Source organism: Leopardus geoffroyi, chromosome X (genome assembly GCF_018350155.1).
Source record: "Leopardus geoffroyi isolate Oge1 chromosome X, O.geoffroyi_Oge1_pat1.0, whole genome shotgun sequence".
In the NCBI taxonomy this organism is placed as follows: Eukaryota; Metazoa; Chordata; class Mammalia; order Carnivora; family Felidae; genus Leopardus; species Leopardus geoffroyi.
The window spans coordinates 103,174,056-103,191,242 of record NC_059343.1 but is presented as its reverse complement, the minus strand read 5'-3'; the positions used below and the strand labels follow the sequence as shown (position 1 = coordinate 103,191,242).

General features: G+C 38.0%; 1 protein-coding gene across 3 annotated transcripts in view; it reads left to right on the top strand.

Moving 5' to 3' along the window:
* The window catches only part of TENM1 (teneurin transmembrane protein 1), a 783,454-nt gene that overhangs the window by 451,241 nt on the left and 315,026 nt on the right, over positions 1-17,187 (top strand). The gene's annotated exons all lie outside the window — the stretch shown is intronic.

Below are 17,187 nucleotides of genomic sequence, written 5' to 3'. Positions count from 1 at the left end.
CAGGCAGTGAGTTTTGTTTGGGAAATATTGAAACATTTATGTGGGGCATCCATATTGGAAAAGCTCAATATTCAATAAATAGTTGAAAATAAGAATCTGGGTCCCAAGAGAAGAAGAAAGAGAGGAAAAGTTTTCCTCCTACCACTTACCAAATGCTTACTATGTGCCAAACATTGCATCGAGTCATTATCACATTTATGGCAAGTTTTATTTTTTTAAACTGAGGCTTAGAGAAGTTGAACAATCTGCTACATGGCCACTAGTTAGTAATTAATGGAGCTAGTTCCACTGCATGTCTGTCTGATTCCAGAGCACATGATACACATGAATTATGGAGAATTTCATAGGTAGACATAATAATTGAATTTACATGAATGAAGGAGGAAATACTGAAAAACCCAGCCAGAGTTTAGTGTAAGAAGACCATAAACCAAACAATGAGAACACTTAACATCTTAGGTCCATGAAGGAAAACAAACCAGCATAGGTGATTGAGGATTAATAATAATAGAAGAGAAGAAACAACAAAAAATTTCAAGGAGATTGTGATCGTGGTTTTCAAATGCTTCAGAGGAGTCCACTAGAGTGTGGATGAGGAGAGACCTTTCATTTTGTCAACTACAGACTTTTTGATTTTGAAGCAGTCGATCTCAACAGAGTGGTAAGAGTGAAGCTAGACTGCAGTGGGTTTGAGGAATTGGTTAGTGGTAAGAAAATGGAAACAGAAGGCAGGCTACTATCTGAAATGGAAGAGCAGATCGAGAGGAAGCTGAATTACGGCAAAACTTCCGTATAAATTGGAAGGAGGAAAAAACAGTGGTGGGTGGGATGGAGGGTGGGGAAACTATATTCGGTATAGGGGTACACAGTAGTTCCCAGGCTGGTGACATGGTTGACAGAAAGAAACCAACCAACCAAGTTAAAGATCAAGTTTCCTTTATGGTAAAGAATATGGCAACTTGCAGGAATGGTCACATAACGCTGAAGAAAACAGCATGATCTCACGCAGTGGTACAGGCTTCCCAGGTTGCCAGGATTCAACAAGGGCTGATGATGTCACCACCTTTGGGGAATCATGAATTCCTTAGGTGCAAGAAGTTTGCCTTTTCTATTCTTATGCTAGAGGGTGGCATTATACCCTCATACCCTTATTTAAAGTTGGCTCAAATCTAAGTTGTATTTCCACGGGCAAGCAGCTATCATTGGCCCAGCCAAGATTGTAATTCAGACTTCCTGTCTCCATCTGGCATACACAAAACACTAGGCAGTCCCCTTTTACTGATGAAGATACTTAATAGTGACATATGTACACACAGGGTTTTCATTGATATTATAAAAGATAACTTATGATTATTTCCTATTCAACTATCAAAATATCAAGTATAACCTAAAAACACAGATATCATTGATTCTTTCCTTTTGTGGCATAATATTAGCCTCCTAAGTAAATTGACTTTCTTCTGGAAGAGAACATTCACAATCTGCTATTTCCCCTACTTTTTGACTAAAATAATTGTTTTTTTAATCTATAGCAGTCTTATTCGTTCAAATTTTTCATTTACTGTACTGAATAGTATCTTTAACTTAGATAATTTTATGGTAACATGGCTGTTTGCCTTTTAGTGTGTCTACACTGGCAGCTAAATATTTTTTGTCATCTTCAAAAGACTCAGGTTTTAGATATGTCTTGTATACATGTGCATGTATGTCTGTGTGCCCATGTGGGTGTATGTGCATATATAAGTGTGTATGTGTAACTTCTTGTTCAAAGCCCTTACTGGTTATTTCTTTTTAAACTCTACACAACCCTGGCAAGGTAGACATTAACAGAAATTATGCCCAATTTAAAGATAAGGACACTAGGTTGTGGGGAATTTTACTAATGTGTCAACGTGGCAGTGTAGAGCAAGAGTTGGAGCTAGAATTCAAGTCTCCATACAACCAATCTGGTATTCTTTGCACTATAACAATATTTCTCTGGAATATAAAGAGCCCCAAGTTATTCCTTTTTGTCTTTCAGTGAATATTTATAGTTCAGTTAAATTCCTCTGCCTGGAGATGTAATCTAGGTTTTATTCTATTTATATTAAAATCTTGATGAGCCTAAATGCCCAGAAAACTGGGGGTTCTGGTTAATTGGATTTGGTGGATAGCTTAAGGTTAAATAGAACTTTTAAAAAATTGCCATTCTTGTTGAAAATCACTCTTAAATATGAATCTACTTTCCGTTTTAATCCAAATGATCATAATTTAATCTATTATAATTGAAAATCTTACGGTAAGGCAGGGTTGCCATTCTGAACAGGATTTTTTATGGTACAACCCGTCAGGTATAGAAAATATTATAAAATGAACAAAATGTATAGTGGTCCCAGGATATTCTTTGAAAATTTGGGGTGGCCTCTTGTGAGTAGTTGTAAAGCACTGGAATTAGAATTGGAAATCTTGCGTCTGAGTCCAATTCTGCCACTAAATAGCTGTGTGACCTTGATAGGGTCTCTTTCTTCCTTTCCAACCTCACTTTCCTCAACAGTCTGATAAAGGAATAAAGCTAAATGATTTATTTGATGTCCTTTCTGCCTTTACTTTCTCTATCACTCCGTGGCTTGCCTTCTTGTCATTTGCTCCTCCACTGAAAGAATCCTGCTCAGTTTAGCTTTCCAGTTAGTTGGATTCTAATTAATTGCAGGATTACTGATTCTAGGTGAGGTCCCCTAACAAGTCAGATAAATGAAGCCATGATAAGTTAATCCATGATTCCTTCAAAATCTCCAGTAGCCAAGGGGAAATGAGGAAGACCATCTACACATCCCTGTCTGTCCGGCGGTGTTGATAAAGGCACACAAGCATAGTTAAGAAACTGATCTTAGGCCAGTGCAAGACTAGTTTGTGAACATGTTCTACCCAATACAGGTGCTCAATCAAAGTTTGTGGAGTGAACGAATTTAAGAGCAAAACCCTCGAACAAAACCCTCCGTAGAGACAAGATTCAAGAGGCAGCACCTTATAAAGAAGCCTACCTTGGGGCGCCTGGGTGGCTCAGTCGGTTAAGCGTCCGACTTCGGCTCAGGTCACGATCTCGCGGTCCGTGAGTTCGAGCCCCACATCAGGCTCTGTGCTGACAGCTCAGAGCCTGGAGCCTGTTTCCGATTCTGTGTCTCCCTCTCTCTGCCCCTCCCCCGTTCATGCTCTGTCTCTCTCTGTCTCAAAAATAAATAAACGTTAAAAAAAAAAATTTAAAGAAGCCTACCTTGCCTTGGGTCATATTGCAAAGCTGCAGATGGTTCAGTATTTTCTTTCAATTTTTCATTCTCTGTCTCATTAAGAAATAAATATAACTTTATTTTGTTTCTTATTCAAAGATAAAAATACAACCTGGATTGGGTTTAAAGTTCCAACCACCCATTTCTATACTGCATCCTGTAAATCCATGATGATAACTTTTTCTGAGCATTGACGATGATGCAGAGAAAAGGCAAGTTTAGGTTTAATATTATATTTGCCAAATAGAGATGTATATTTAGAAGTCAGAGAAGTGCATGAAATCATTGTATTCTTGAAGTTGACCTGACCTTGTTTATCTCCTTGTGCTGCCCCTAAATAATTAAAGCAAGCCAATGGGTTTCTTCTTTGCTCTCTTGAATCCACACTGCAGGGAACCAGGGAGAGAACATTTCCCAGCAAGGAAGGCCTGGTTTCTACAAATTCTCCTGTGTTCAAGTGGGATTATAGTTTTTGAGCTTTAGAGCATGGCATAAAGTGGAATTTGACTGTTTCTTAGGTAGCCTAACCTGAAGGGAGTTAATGTTGTTTTAATTGCTATCATGATTGTATGTTTAGCATGTTTTAATCAGTATTTCAGATTTTGGATTTATATCCTGTGACACTTTGTGAGAGGTAGGTACACTTTGAACAGCAATTTAAAAAATTGAAAGTAGAAGATGTTTTCTAGTCTCCATACCTACAAAGGTTTCCTTGCTTAGTTAGCAAGGGTAAATGTTTGAGGTAATTATAGGTGAGTTGTTTGTGTTCTGTGGCCCTAGGGTTAGGGTATTTATTTGGATAATAGACCAATCCCAAGTGCAAATAGCCCCAAGGGAAGAACAGCTGTGAGCTTGGGAGGAAGATAAGATCATGAGTGCCTGGCAAGAAAATCTTTTCCTGGAAGCCTTTAAAGAGTGACAGATTCCCCTCCCCCCCCCACCCCCAGAGGGAGGCTGAATACTTCAAAAATGCATGCTCCAATCAGAGGAATAGTTTTAGGCCAACGATTCTCAACCTCACCACTATTGGCATTTCAGGCTGGATAATCCGTTGTTGTGGGGTCTGTCCCATGCATAATAGGGTGTTTAGCAGCATCACTAGCCTCCTACCCACTAGATGCCAGTAGTGGCCTCCCCCTGGTTATGATTACCAAACACATCTCCAGACAATGCCAAATGTCCCCTGTGGGCCAATTCATCCCCAACTGAGAAAGGCTCTTTGAGAATAATGATGATGCAAAATCTTTTGTTTCCTTGCCTGTTCACTTTTTCTCAACCCCTTTTCAGATTCTAGCAGTTTGTTTTTTCCCTTCCCATCTTCCCTCTTCTCATTCCCTTCTTCTGAAGACTTTGTTGGTAGGTTTAGATAATTCTCCATTTTAAAGCATAATTTGTGTTGGAAACCACTGCTATGAATTGAATGTTTGGATCTCCCCCAAATGCATATATTGAAAACCTAATGCCCAAGATGATGGTATTAGGTGGGGCCTTTGGGAGGTGATTAGGTCCTGAGGGTGGAGCTCTCATGAATGGGATTAGTGCCCTTATGAAAGAGACCTCTGATTGCTCCCTAGCCCCTTCCACCACTTGAAGATACAGCAAGACACATTAGTTGCCCATGGCAGACTGGGTAGCAGTCTGTAACACGGAAGAAACCCTTCAGCAGAACCCTTCCATGCTGGCATCCTGATCTTGGACTTCCAGCTTCCAGGACTGTGAGAAACCTGTTTCTGTTGTTGATAAGCCAACCACCTTATGGTATTGTGTTATAGCAGCCCAAATAGACTAAAACAACCACTAAACAATTCATTTAGCTCTAAGGTCTCCCCACCCCTGCCAGTTAGTTTCCTTTTCATATGGTGGCCACTCCTCATAATTTTATTCCCAATTAACTTGTCATATCCTGCATTTCTCCGTAGGAGTCTTAAGCAAGAGGAATATATTTTGACACATTGAATGTATACTAGTTTGTATATATACTTAATTGGTTTGTTTCCTAGGGATGCAAAAAGATGGAAAAAAAGCAGTATATCACTTCTGACTATTTGGATCAGATGTAGACAAGGAAACCCAGAGTGACCTTCTAAGCAACTAGCAAATGATCCTTTACCCTTGCATATATAGCCATATCTATCTACTGTCTATCTATCTATCAATCAAATTTCCTTTCTGATTCTATTCCTTTTTCTTCTACACTCTTCATTCTCCCTATGTTCACTCTATTCTCTCTCTCCTACGTTTGCTTTAGATCTACGCTACTCTTGGACATATTAACTCTTCCGACATTGTTCTTTGCTGAAAAGCTTACAAGGACACAGGAGCCTGAAAGCAAATGGCACATTAGGGAAACCACACATGACAGGGTGGCCAGAGCTAAGAGGGCATTGGAGACAATAGCAGTAGTGAGGTGGAGAGACCTATATCGTGAAGGACCTTATGAAGTAGTACACCTTCATTTCAAAAATAGGAAAAACACAGGAAATCACAAAGAAAAATAACTACAAATTCCACTACCCAAAGATAGTTACTATTAAGATTTCCATGTTTTCTTCTAGATCAGATCTCTGTGGAATAAGGATACAGAGTGGGAGTTAGTTGTCTTTGTTTTTGTGTGGAAGGGGACAGCAAATAGTTGTGGTTGTACTGTATATATGAATTCTGGTTTTTTTTCCCCCAACATGGAAAATTGTTTATTGCCTTAGAAATTATTTGGTTAACGGGAACAGAAATGCCTTAAAAGTAAATCAAGTAAAAAGGATGTTTTTAAAAAATGGTAGAGGATAATTTCACAGTGAAGGAAGAAGGCATTGAGTACAGCTTTGCCTAATGAAAGATGGAACTGTCTCCATTATTCTTTTGCTTTCTAGAGCCGTGTGATGTCTCATCACTGTTTCTTTCTGCACGTATTCTCTCTTGTCGGGCTTCATTTTAGATGGGACTTGTTTGTCTGTTCCACTATTATGTAACTCCAGCTCTGGCTCAACATGACCTTGCATCTTGGCTTCCCTAGATGACTAGGTTTCAGTGTCTAGGTTTCTGAGAGAGGGAGAGAGAGGGGAAGAGAATATGATTGTCTCCGAGGTTGGCTATCCAATTCTGCTCCAATTAACTATGACTGCAAGCAATGCGGAGTGGGGTCAGTCGTGGGTAAGGATGCTCTGTCCAGGCTCTGTGCTGAGAGCCAGTGATCAGCATAATATGCTTATGTGGTTTAAAATTCTTAATCTGACCTCACAATATTCCATAGAACGAATGTATTATGCTCCTTCCATATTCGAGTCCACCCTTTTAGCCAATGGATGAGTAAAGAGATTGGGGAGAAGGTTCCTTGGGTGAGAAGGTTTTAGGGGAGCAGACGGGAAGTATCAGACAGCACTTTTGCTCACACTTCGATTTAGTCAGAACTCAGTCACATGACCATACCTAATGGAAATGGTGACTGGGAAATGTAGTCTGTGTGCCCAGGAAATGAGAACATGGATGTTGGTGAGGCGCAGTTTCTGCGTGAGGCTACTTCTTTGATTTTGAGATTGATATTTCACAGGACAGCCATGCCTTTTGTCAATTTGTCCCTCAGAGAAATGTTATACTGGATAGGTTAAAGGACTGATTTTGGTGACATTTCTTTTTTTTTTTTTTTAATTTAAATCCAAATTAGTTAACATATAGTGTAATAATTTCAGGAGTAGAATTTAGTGATTCATCACTTACATATAACACCCAGTGCTCATCCCAACAAGTGCCCTTCTTAATGCCCATCACCCATTTAGCCCATTGCCCCACGCACATCCCCTCCAGCAACCTTCAGTCTGTTCTCTGTATTTAAGAGTCTCTTATGGTTTGTCTCCCTCTCTGTGTTTATATTATTTTTGCTTCCCTTCCCTTATGTTCATCTGTTTTGTATCTTAAATTCCACATATGAGTGAAATCATATAATACTTGTCTTTCTCTGACTGACTTATTCCGCTTAACAGAATACACTCTAGTTCCATCCATGTTGTTGCAGATGGCAAGATTTGATTCTATTTGATCACTGAGTAATATCTCATTGTGTGTGTGTGTATATATATATATATATATATATATATATATATATATCACATCTTCTTTATCTATTCATCGCTTGATGGACATTTGAGCTCTTTCCATACTTTGGCTATTGTCAATAGTGCTGCTATAAAACATTGGGGTGCATGTGCCCCTTTGAAACAGCACTCTTGTATCTTTTGAATAAATGCCTAGCAGTGCAATTGCTGGGTTGTAGGGTAGTTCTATTTTTAATTTTTTGAGGAATTGCCATACTGTTTACCAGAGTGGCTGCACCAATTTGCATTCCCACCAACAGTGCAAAAGGGTTCCTCTTTCTCTTCATCCTCACCAACATCTGTCATTGCCTGAGTTGTTAACTTTAGTGAGTGGCATTTCTTATATTATTTTATGGCATTATAAAGCATGTTTGCCTTTATTTTTTTAATTTTTTAGAATTTATTTATTTATTTTGGGAGGGGCTAGGGGGCAGAAGGAGAAGGAGAGAGAGAATCCCAAGCAGACTACACCATCAGCACAGAGCCCGATGAGGGGCTCAAACCTACAACTTTGAGATCATGACCTGAGCTGAAATCAAGAGTTGGGTGCTCAACCGATTGAGCCACCCAGGCACCCCACATTTTTGCCTTTAATGTACAAATATGAGTAAGACTTACAAATCAGTGAAAGCTAATGTAAGGCAAATGTTGATCAACACCCTTCAAAAGATGCATTAGAATGATAACCTATATTTTCAACCTGAAGAGCTTAGTGGGAAATGCTTAGGATCTCTCCTTACTGTACTCCTTTGTAATTATTTTGAAACCCTCTTTCTTTAAAATAAGGTGTCCTTGCTAATATAGATTACTATTCAATTAAAACAAATCATACAGAAATGTATGCCATGTCAACTGGCTCATAAAATAAATGAAGAAAATACCTATCTGTAGAAAATGAGGATGAATGAAAAGATAGTCAAGGTATATAATACTCTGCCCACTACCCACTCCTCTAAAAAAATAAATAAGTAAATAAGCCAAGTAGCCAGTGAAACCAAGTCTATGAAACCAACAGGTTGCTCTGGTAAGGAAAATTGGGAATGGACTTTCAGGTTTTGTAAAGAGAAATATAATTTAATTTCTTTGCAAAATCAAGAAAATTTTTAAATTCCTAGAAAATTTGGGATCTGGTTTAATTTTAAACATGTGCTCATAAATTTTGCATAGGTCACCTATTTATTCCCATTTAAAATGGTCCCTGTTAGGAGATGATCTCCTGAAAACTCTGAAGTGACATTCCACTATTCCTTCTTGGAGATGATGTATGTACAATCATAAGAGGATTGAAAATCTCACCCACCAATAGCTTTCTAAATTTTTTTGAGTTTGAAGGGATCACAGCTTTCACACCATACTTTAGGGCCTAAAGTACTATTCAGTATAAAGAAAATGAAAAATTGGTACTTACTTATCTAGGTAAATAATCTTTATGTGTTGGTCTGAGCCTTTTAATACAAGAACATTTACATTAATAGAAAATATGTAAGTTGATATTTGCCCCTCAACTGGTGTAGGATTTTTTAATATTGTTTTTTAAAGAAATTTATTTTAATGTTTATTTTTGAGAGAGAGAGAGCATGTACGAGCAGGGTAGGGACAGAGAGAGGCAGACAGAGGATTCAAAGCGGGCTCTGTGCTGACAGCAGACAGCCGGGTCGATGCATGGCCCGAATTCACAAACTGGGAGATCATGACCTAGGCTGAAGTCAGACGCTTAAGCGACTGAGCCATCCAGAGGTCCCTAAGAAATGTTTTTTAAGTTTTAGTTATTTATTTTGAGAGAGAGAGAGGCCACGAGCAGGGGAGGGGCAGAGGGAGAGGGACAGAGGGAATCCCAAGCAGGCTTTCCGCTGCCAGCGCAGAGCCAGACATGGGGCTCAAACCCAGGAAACCACAAGATCGTGACCTGACCTGAAACCAACAGCCGGGCACTCAACCGACTGAGCCACCCAGGCACCCCAATACCAATTTTTTACATTGAAGTTACATCTAGAGAGCATGGATCTAACTTGGAAAATGAGAATGAGAGGGTGTCTTCAAAGGGCATTATTATAAAGTAGAGGATAATTATTTATTCTAATCTACGTTGGGGCCTACTAAAGCAACTTGATCAAATATAGAATATGTGATAATTTCTTTCTCCAGCATACATGTATATATATGTATATATGTATATACATATATATGTATATATATATATATATATATATATACATATATATATATATATATATATATATGCCAGCACTCCTAGTTCCAACTTATCTCTGAATATCCTGTTATAGAAATGTTTAATTTATATAGGAAAGTCCGATACACTATTACATAAAAGATGTTCTGATGTCTCCCATGTTCTAAAAAGGGAGACATGACAATTCACGGTGTACCTTCCTGATACCAGTTTGTCATTTCTGTAATTTTAAGAGTTGAAGCAAATATTTCCATAAAAACATCTTCAGTGGAATGCCAAACTTACATATATTCACTGTGAAAGGAAAATGCCAGATGATCATGTGAATTAAGAAGATTTTATTACCTTAGTGATTAACATTATCAGTGATATCATGAGTTACTATGTGCACAGTGGTTAAGTAAATGCGTTTTATTGTTCGTGCATGAATTTAAAAATATTTATGGAGCACCTATGGAGTTTGCTAGGCACCATTCTAGATGCTTAGGATACAGCAGTAAATAAGTCAGACATTCCTAAGCTCATGTAGCTTATGTCTAGTAATCAACAAAACTGAAATAGATTCCCAGCTCTGTCACTTACCAGTTGGGTGACCTTGGGAAATTTATTTAACTTTAATAGCTGATTCTAAGCCTCTTAAAGTATGAAATATGGATAGTACCATCTTCCTTTATAGGGTTATTGTGAGGATTCAGTGAGAAAGAAGCACAAAGTACTTTAGCAGAGTGCCTAGCACATAGATGGTGTTGCCGTTGCCATTATTATTAGAAACAATTATTTTTAATTGTTAATATTTTTTATTAACAATAATTCTTTCATTACCCAAATGTCTTACAAAAAAGAGGTGAAATATGAATCAACTATTTCTTTGACTTGTTTCTTTTAGATTATGTGAAAACAAAATGAAAGCTTATGGTTGTCCTTTTGCATTCAATAAACCAAGAGATATGTGCTCACAAGTGAAACTTATTTTAGAGTTCCCAAGCCTCATTCATTCCGCACAGTGAATCAAGTGCCTTTTAGAAGAAGCGAAGGCATCATACAAATCAATATATGTTCATTGAGTACCTCTGAAGTATGAGACAACATACCTAGAAATTAAGACTTGGTCCCTGCTCTCAAGGAATATACAATACAGGCAGGGCAGATATTCTAATTAAAAGAAGAGAGGGAATAATAGCCACAAAAAGAGTTTAAAAAGAGCTCTCCCATTAGCTACTAACTACCCCACTTGCAAAATTACAGTACCAATCTAGACTGTATAGAGTATTGCATTCAAGGATAAATTGTAGGACTAATGCTTAAGCCTAGAAAAATTAAGGCTTAGATAGGTATCCTGAAACTCTTTAAAAAGAAAAAAAAAGGGGCGCCTGGGTGGCGCAGTCGGTTGGGCGTCCGACTTCAGCCAGGTCACGATCTCGCGGTCCGTGAGTTCGAGCTCCGCGTCGGGCTCTGGGCTGATGGCTCGGAGCCTGGAGCCTGTTTCCGATTCTGTGTCTCCCTCTCTGTCTGCCCCTCCCCCGTTCATGCTCTGTCTCTCTCTGTCCCAAAAATAAATAAACGTTGAAAAAAAAAAAAAAAAGAAAGAAAAACACTTAAAAATTATGGACAACATGGAAAGAGGATAAATTTTTTTTATAAACAGTATGTAATGTTTGGAGCAGATGTATGGGCAGGGATGGCTTAAAGTTTGGAAGAAAGAACCCTTGAGCAAATAAAGTGAAATCTTTCTTTATGTAGCTGTTAGTAGGGAAATACAATTTGTTACCACAGGAGGTTGTTCAAGCTGGTAATTCCACTGAGATTCAAGAAGAGTTTGGATAAATACTCTTTGGAGGAGTATTTATTCTAAAAAGGAGTATGAGGAATGGGCTACTAAAGAAAAGCTAGATATGTTGAGGTTGATAATCTTGACTAGTAAACACACTTTTCTGCAAAATAACACTGGGTTTTCTTGTCAGAGAGGAAAATGGGGCTGTGACCCAGCATGACATTTTTTTTAAAAAACGTATAATGTTTTTAGGAACATAAGAATAAATACGTGTGAATAGAGAGTTCTCCAAAGGTTATATAAAAATAGTCAATAAGCCTATGAAAAGATACTCAACGTCACCAGTCATCAGAGGAATGCAAATCAAAACCACGATGAGATATCACCTCACACCCGTTAGGGACTACCATCAAAAAAAAAAATAGAAAATGACAAGTATTATCAAAGACGTAGAGAAAATGGAGCTCCTGTGTGCCATTGGTGGGGTTGTAAAATGGTGCAACTGCCATGTAAAATGATATGGAGGTCCCTCAGAAAATTAAAAAGAGAGGTATTGTATGATCCAACAATCCCACTTTGGGGGTATATATTCAAAAGAATTGAAAACAGGATTGCAAAGAGATATTTGCATACCCATATTCGTAGCAGCATTATCCACAATAGCCAAGAAGTGGAAGCAGCCCAAATGTCCGTGGACAGATGAATGGATAAAGAAAATGTGGTACTGTATTTACATGTAATAGAATCCAGCCTTTTGAAAAGGAAGGAAACCCTGTCCTATGCTACATGTGAGATACCTTCAGGACATTATGCTAAGTGCAATAAACCAGTCACAGAAAGACAAATAGTGTATGATTCCACTTACATCAGGCATCTAAACTAGTCAAATTCATAGAAAGAGAGAGCAAAGTGGTGGTTCCCAGGGGCTGAGGGAAAGGGAAAAAGGAGGTTGTTTAATGGGTATGGAGTTTCATATTTGCAAGATACCGGTTTCACAACAATAAATGCTATTGAACTATACCCTTAAAAATAGTTAGGATGGGGGCACCTGACTGGCTCAGTCAGTAGAGCATGCAACTCTTCATCTCAGGGTTCTGAGTTCAAGCCCCACATTGGGCGTGGAGTCCACTTAAAATTAAAACTAAATAAGATGGTAAATTTCATATTTTGTGGTTTTTAATCACAATAAAAATGCATTTAATAATTTTTTTAAAAAATAAGATATGCCTAAATTCCACCATTCTATCTGAATGTAATTTGGCCATAATAACTTGACTCAAGGCTTTTTCATTGCAATCTTCTTTTTTATTTTATTTTTAAAAATCAGCCTCAGCTGCGAACTGGAAATAAGTTGAATTCCTTCTTCTGGGTATAAAAATGAGTCAAATGCTTATAGCTAAGGGAATACAGGTTTAGCTATTCGTCTCATAAGCATGTTTACAAGATGTAAAAGAAAAAATTTCATTGGTTATTTATGCATCTGTTGTTAGAAAGCTGTAGATTTCTATTTCCTATAGAATTTTAAGTGCCACATTAAATCACATTATTTAGTGCTAACAGATACCCTCAGAATTATGTAGCATGAGGGGTTTAAAAAGAGAGAGTACATTTTCCCCTTTTTTATAGATGATTTTAAAATCCTTACAGGAGCATTTATTATATTCCCACTTACCACCACTGGGTCTCATCAGTCTCGAAGATATTTTTTTTTTCAATTTCCTTATATGCCCATTTCCTTTTGGCAATATCTTGCTTTTCCTTTTTAAATTTGAACTTGAATATTAAAACAGATGCAAAGGAGAGTACTACTTACACATAAACTCTTGAACCGCATTTTTATCATTTGCTCTGTGCAAAAAACCCAATTGTATGAAATTGATAGCAACATTTTAGTATATCCTCAGGTCCCCAGGGAAAAGCAATGTGCTTAGACAGATGATCTGATTTTATGAGCACATAGCTGAAGTCTAGCACTGCGCATTTGTCTTTATGCTCCTACTTTTTTCGGGGACTATGAAAACACATTTCGGCAGTAGTTTCACTTTCCAACAATGGATTGCAAGGCCTAGGACAATGCGTAGCGTTTGCAGTGCTGTTTTTCATGATGCACATCAAAGTATAGATTCCTTGAGCATGGAATCTTAATCTCAGCTTGTTAATAAGAAAACAGGAACCTTAGTATATGAACTCATTTTATTATCTACCCTCACTGAGGACTGTGATTTGGATTCCACTCAAATACGAATTAGTGTAAATGTTGCTCTGCTGTGACTGCTGAATTTATTCATTATGCTGTAATATTTTACTTATGAAACTGCATTTGTAAATCCTTTGGTGTATGTCACGATGAAATTACCGTGCTCAGGGATATTGATTATTGCTTGTAATTGCCATCATAATAGCCAACAATTCTCTGTCTTTCTTTGTCTTTCTTCTCCCCCTTAATGATATACCAAACCAAATCAATATCCAACATATGGGGCCACTTACATTGTCTCTAAAATCCAATTGTTCTCCTTCATAAATATGCAAAGGATCGAAGATTTTATCTCCGATCGCTGGGAAGAAAACACCCCTTACTGCTGGGTTCCCCTTTACCCCACAGGAACATACCAGAATGTTGCTGTGCAGGATTGGTTATGTCCAAGTGACATTTTGTCACCTCCAGAGTAACTACCAGGTCGTGGTGAGGAGATGGGGAGGTTACTCCACTCTGCTGTCTCTAAAGTGCTACACTTCTTGCTCTCTAGTAAATTCGATAGCCAAAGGGGAAAACACAGGCTGGGAGAGCTAAGCAGGCATTAAAGAAGAAATTCACCTCTTTGTAAGTGGAGGAGACCATTTCAGGGATTAAAGAGGAAGTACAATTAAATGGAAGGAGCATAATGCTGTGATTCACTTTTTTAATATATTTATTCTTATTTCTACTATATACTGTTTCTTCATTCTGGGGATACATTAGGTGCCCTGAGAAGCAGCAATAACTCCTTTACGTTCTTAATAACTAAAGGGTAGCTTCTTTGTAATGCTTCCCTATTCATCCAGAATAGTTAAGATGGTCTTTAAAATTTACTCTAAGAACATGTGACATAAAGAAAAATAGACATGTATTACATAGTACTGTTGGAGCACATTGTATTTGTTTGGCCTGGATCAGTTAACCCAAGAGATTAGAACCTGGTAGTAACCCGGTGAAGACTGGTTAGCAGGTAGCATAGGGGGATGGAAATAGCAGTGTCTTTTGAAAGTCCCCGATTCCAAGCTCATTTATGCCATTAACTACCTATGTTACTTTTAGGTAATCCATTTCATTTTCTGGGCCTCAGTTTTGCTAACTGCAAAATCAGGGCTTTGGGCTATTAGAAGATTACTGAGTTTCCTTACATCTCTGTGATTCTGTAGCTGGCATTTTCACGCTTGTCATTGGTCCCAAGAGAAACAGTAAAAGTGTGACTCAATTCAGTATTATCCACATGCTTCTTCTGTGTCCGAACAGGTGTGGGTTCTTATCTTACCACGTCCGCTAACTGCATAACCCTAGTATAGTGTAGTGTCATGTAGTGGTTGAGAGCAATGGCTTTGGGGCCAGCCTGCTTGTGTTTGAAACTCAGCTTCACCATTTACTGACTGTGGGACCAGGGAAAACTGAACCTCTCTGTTCATTGGTTTTCTCATCTGTAGATGGAGATATTTCCTTTAATGCGGTTTTGGGGAAGAATAAATGATCTAATAGTTTATAAATTATTTAGAACAATGCCTGGCACAAGTAAGCACTTAATGAAGTTACCTCTTATTATCATTATTATGATAACTACTATTATCACCACCATTTTATTCCTACTAAACCTCTTCTGGTGTCTGTTTCATCATCTATAAGATTAGAATAGTATCAACCTCATACGCATATGAGAATCAAAAAATTGCACATAAGGTGCCTCGGTGTCTAGCCTTCCTAGGTGCTCAGCAAATCGTGTTTATGTAATAGAACCGACTACGGTGTGGTTGGTGTTAAGCAGTGCATTTTTTCCATTCACCCCACCTCCCATCTTCTTGATACTTGTTACAAACGCAATGTAAGCTCAAGGCAGAGAATATATATATATAAAAAAAAATACTCCTATCCCAAAGGTAACCCAAGTTACTATTTTTCCATGAACATATATTTTTTTTTATTTCAAAAATTGTATCTTGTTGCCCATACTGTTTTGAAACTGCCTTTCTTCACTTGGTGATATTTGTAAACACTTTTCCTAGTGAATATTCTTTTACAGCACAATTTGTGATGGTTGTATAGTATTCTACTATGTGTTTGTAAAATAGCTTACTTAAGCAAATACCAATCATTGAGCACTTAGGTGTTTATTTTGTGCTTTTACAAATAGCGCTGCAACGAACAACTTGTTATAGAAATTGTCAGACACATAATTTCCTAGGGATAAATTCCTCTAGGCATAATTATTCAGCAAAGAATATGCATATTTAAAGTCTTCTGACACATAATCCCAAATCGCCCTCCAGAAAGGCTTGTGAATGTGTTCTATTCTCAGCAACCCTGCACTTTAAATAACCTTTACCCTCATGATACTAAAGCAAAATCCTCTAGTGTGGAGATTTTTCATTAACTGGCATGTTAGGTAGTTGTTTTCTCTTTTAAACATATGCTTTTCTCCTTTAAGCATATATGCTTTTCTTCTTTAACACTGGAAATTGGAAAGCATTCTTAAGTAGGCTTAATGATTTGTGCATTTGGTCATATGTGACAAAGTGACGTTGGCTCTCTATTTTGTGGAGGGGTTTTGTGTTGTAGTAGTACATTAAAATGTAGCACCATAATGTCTTTTGCTTAGCAGTGCATTTTACTGCCCCTGGTGGCACAGGAGAGAGGTTAAGATTAAGGACTTTGGAGCCAGAGTGACCTGGGCTCCTATTCTGGTTCTGTCATTCACTTACTAGGTGAATTTAGGCAAGTTTTTTTTTTTTTTAAGTTTATTTATTTACTTTCGAGAGAAAGACAGAGACAGAGAGCAGGGGTGGGGCAGAGACAGAGGGAGACAGAGAGTCCCAGGCAGGCTCCACACTGTCAGCACGGAGACAATGCTGGGCTCAAACTCATGGACCATGAGACCATGACCTGAGCCGAAATCAAGTCTGCCCCTTAATTGACTGAGCCACCCAGGCCCCGCTAGGCAAGTTTCTTAAACCCCTTTTGGCCTCCATACCCTTAAATGCACCATGAGGATCATAATGCAGCCTATTTCCTATGAGTGAAGACTGAGAGAAGCATTTAGCACGATGCATGGCGCACAGCACTCAGTAAGTGTAAAATATGTGCACGAAAACATACTTCCATGTATTTGTTTTTGGCAAGTCCTTCCATGGCAATAAATCATTACTGTTTATGAAATATCTACATTACAATAGTCATGAGCAGTCAATAATCATCCTGTAGTAATTCAAACATGACAGCAGCACGAAGTTCTGGAACAGGCAAAACTAATGCATGTAGAAAAAATGCTAAGTAGTGGTTGTCTGGGGGAAGTGGGGTAAGGATTTACTTAGAGAGGCAGGAGGAAACATCCTGGGGTGATGGGAATGTTCTGTATCTCGATAAGGGCTTATGTTGCAAAGGAGATTACATTTGTCAAATCTCAGCAAATGTACACTTAAAATTTGTGCATTTCATCATGTATCATTTTTTATTGAAATCTGTTTACATACAACATTGTGTAAGTTTAAGGTGTACAGCCTGTTGATTTGATCCATTTATATTACAGTATGATTGCCATTGTCACATTAGTTAACACCTTTATGACGTCACATCATTATCATTTCTTTTTTGTGGTGGAGATAATTAAGATCTCTATTAGCAAGGTTGAT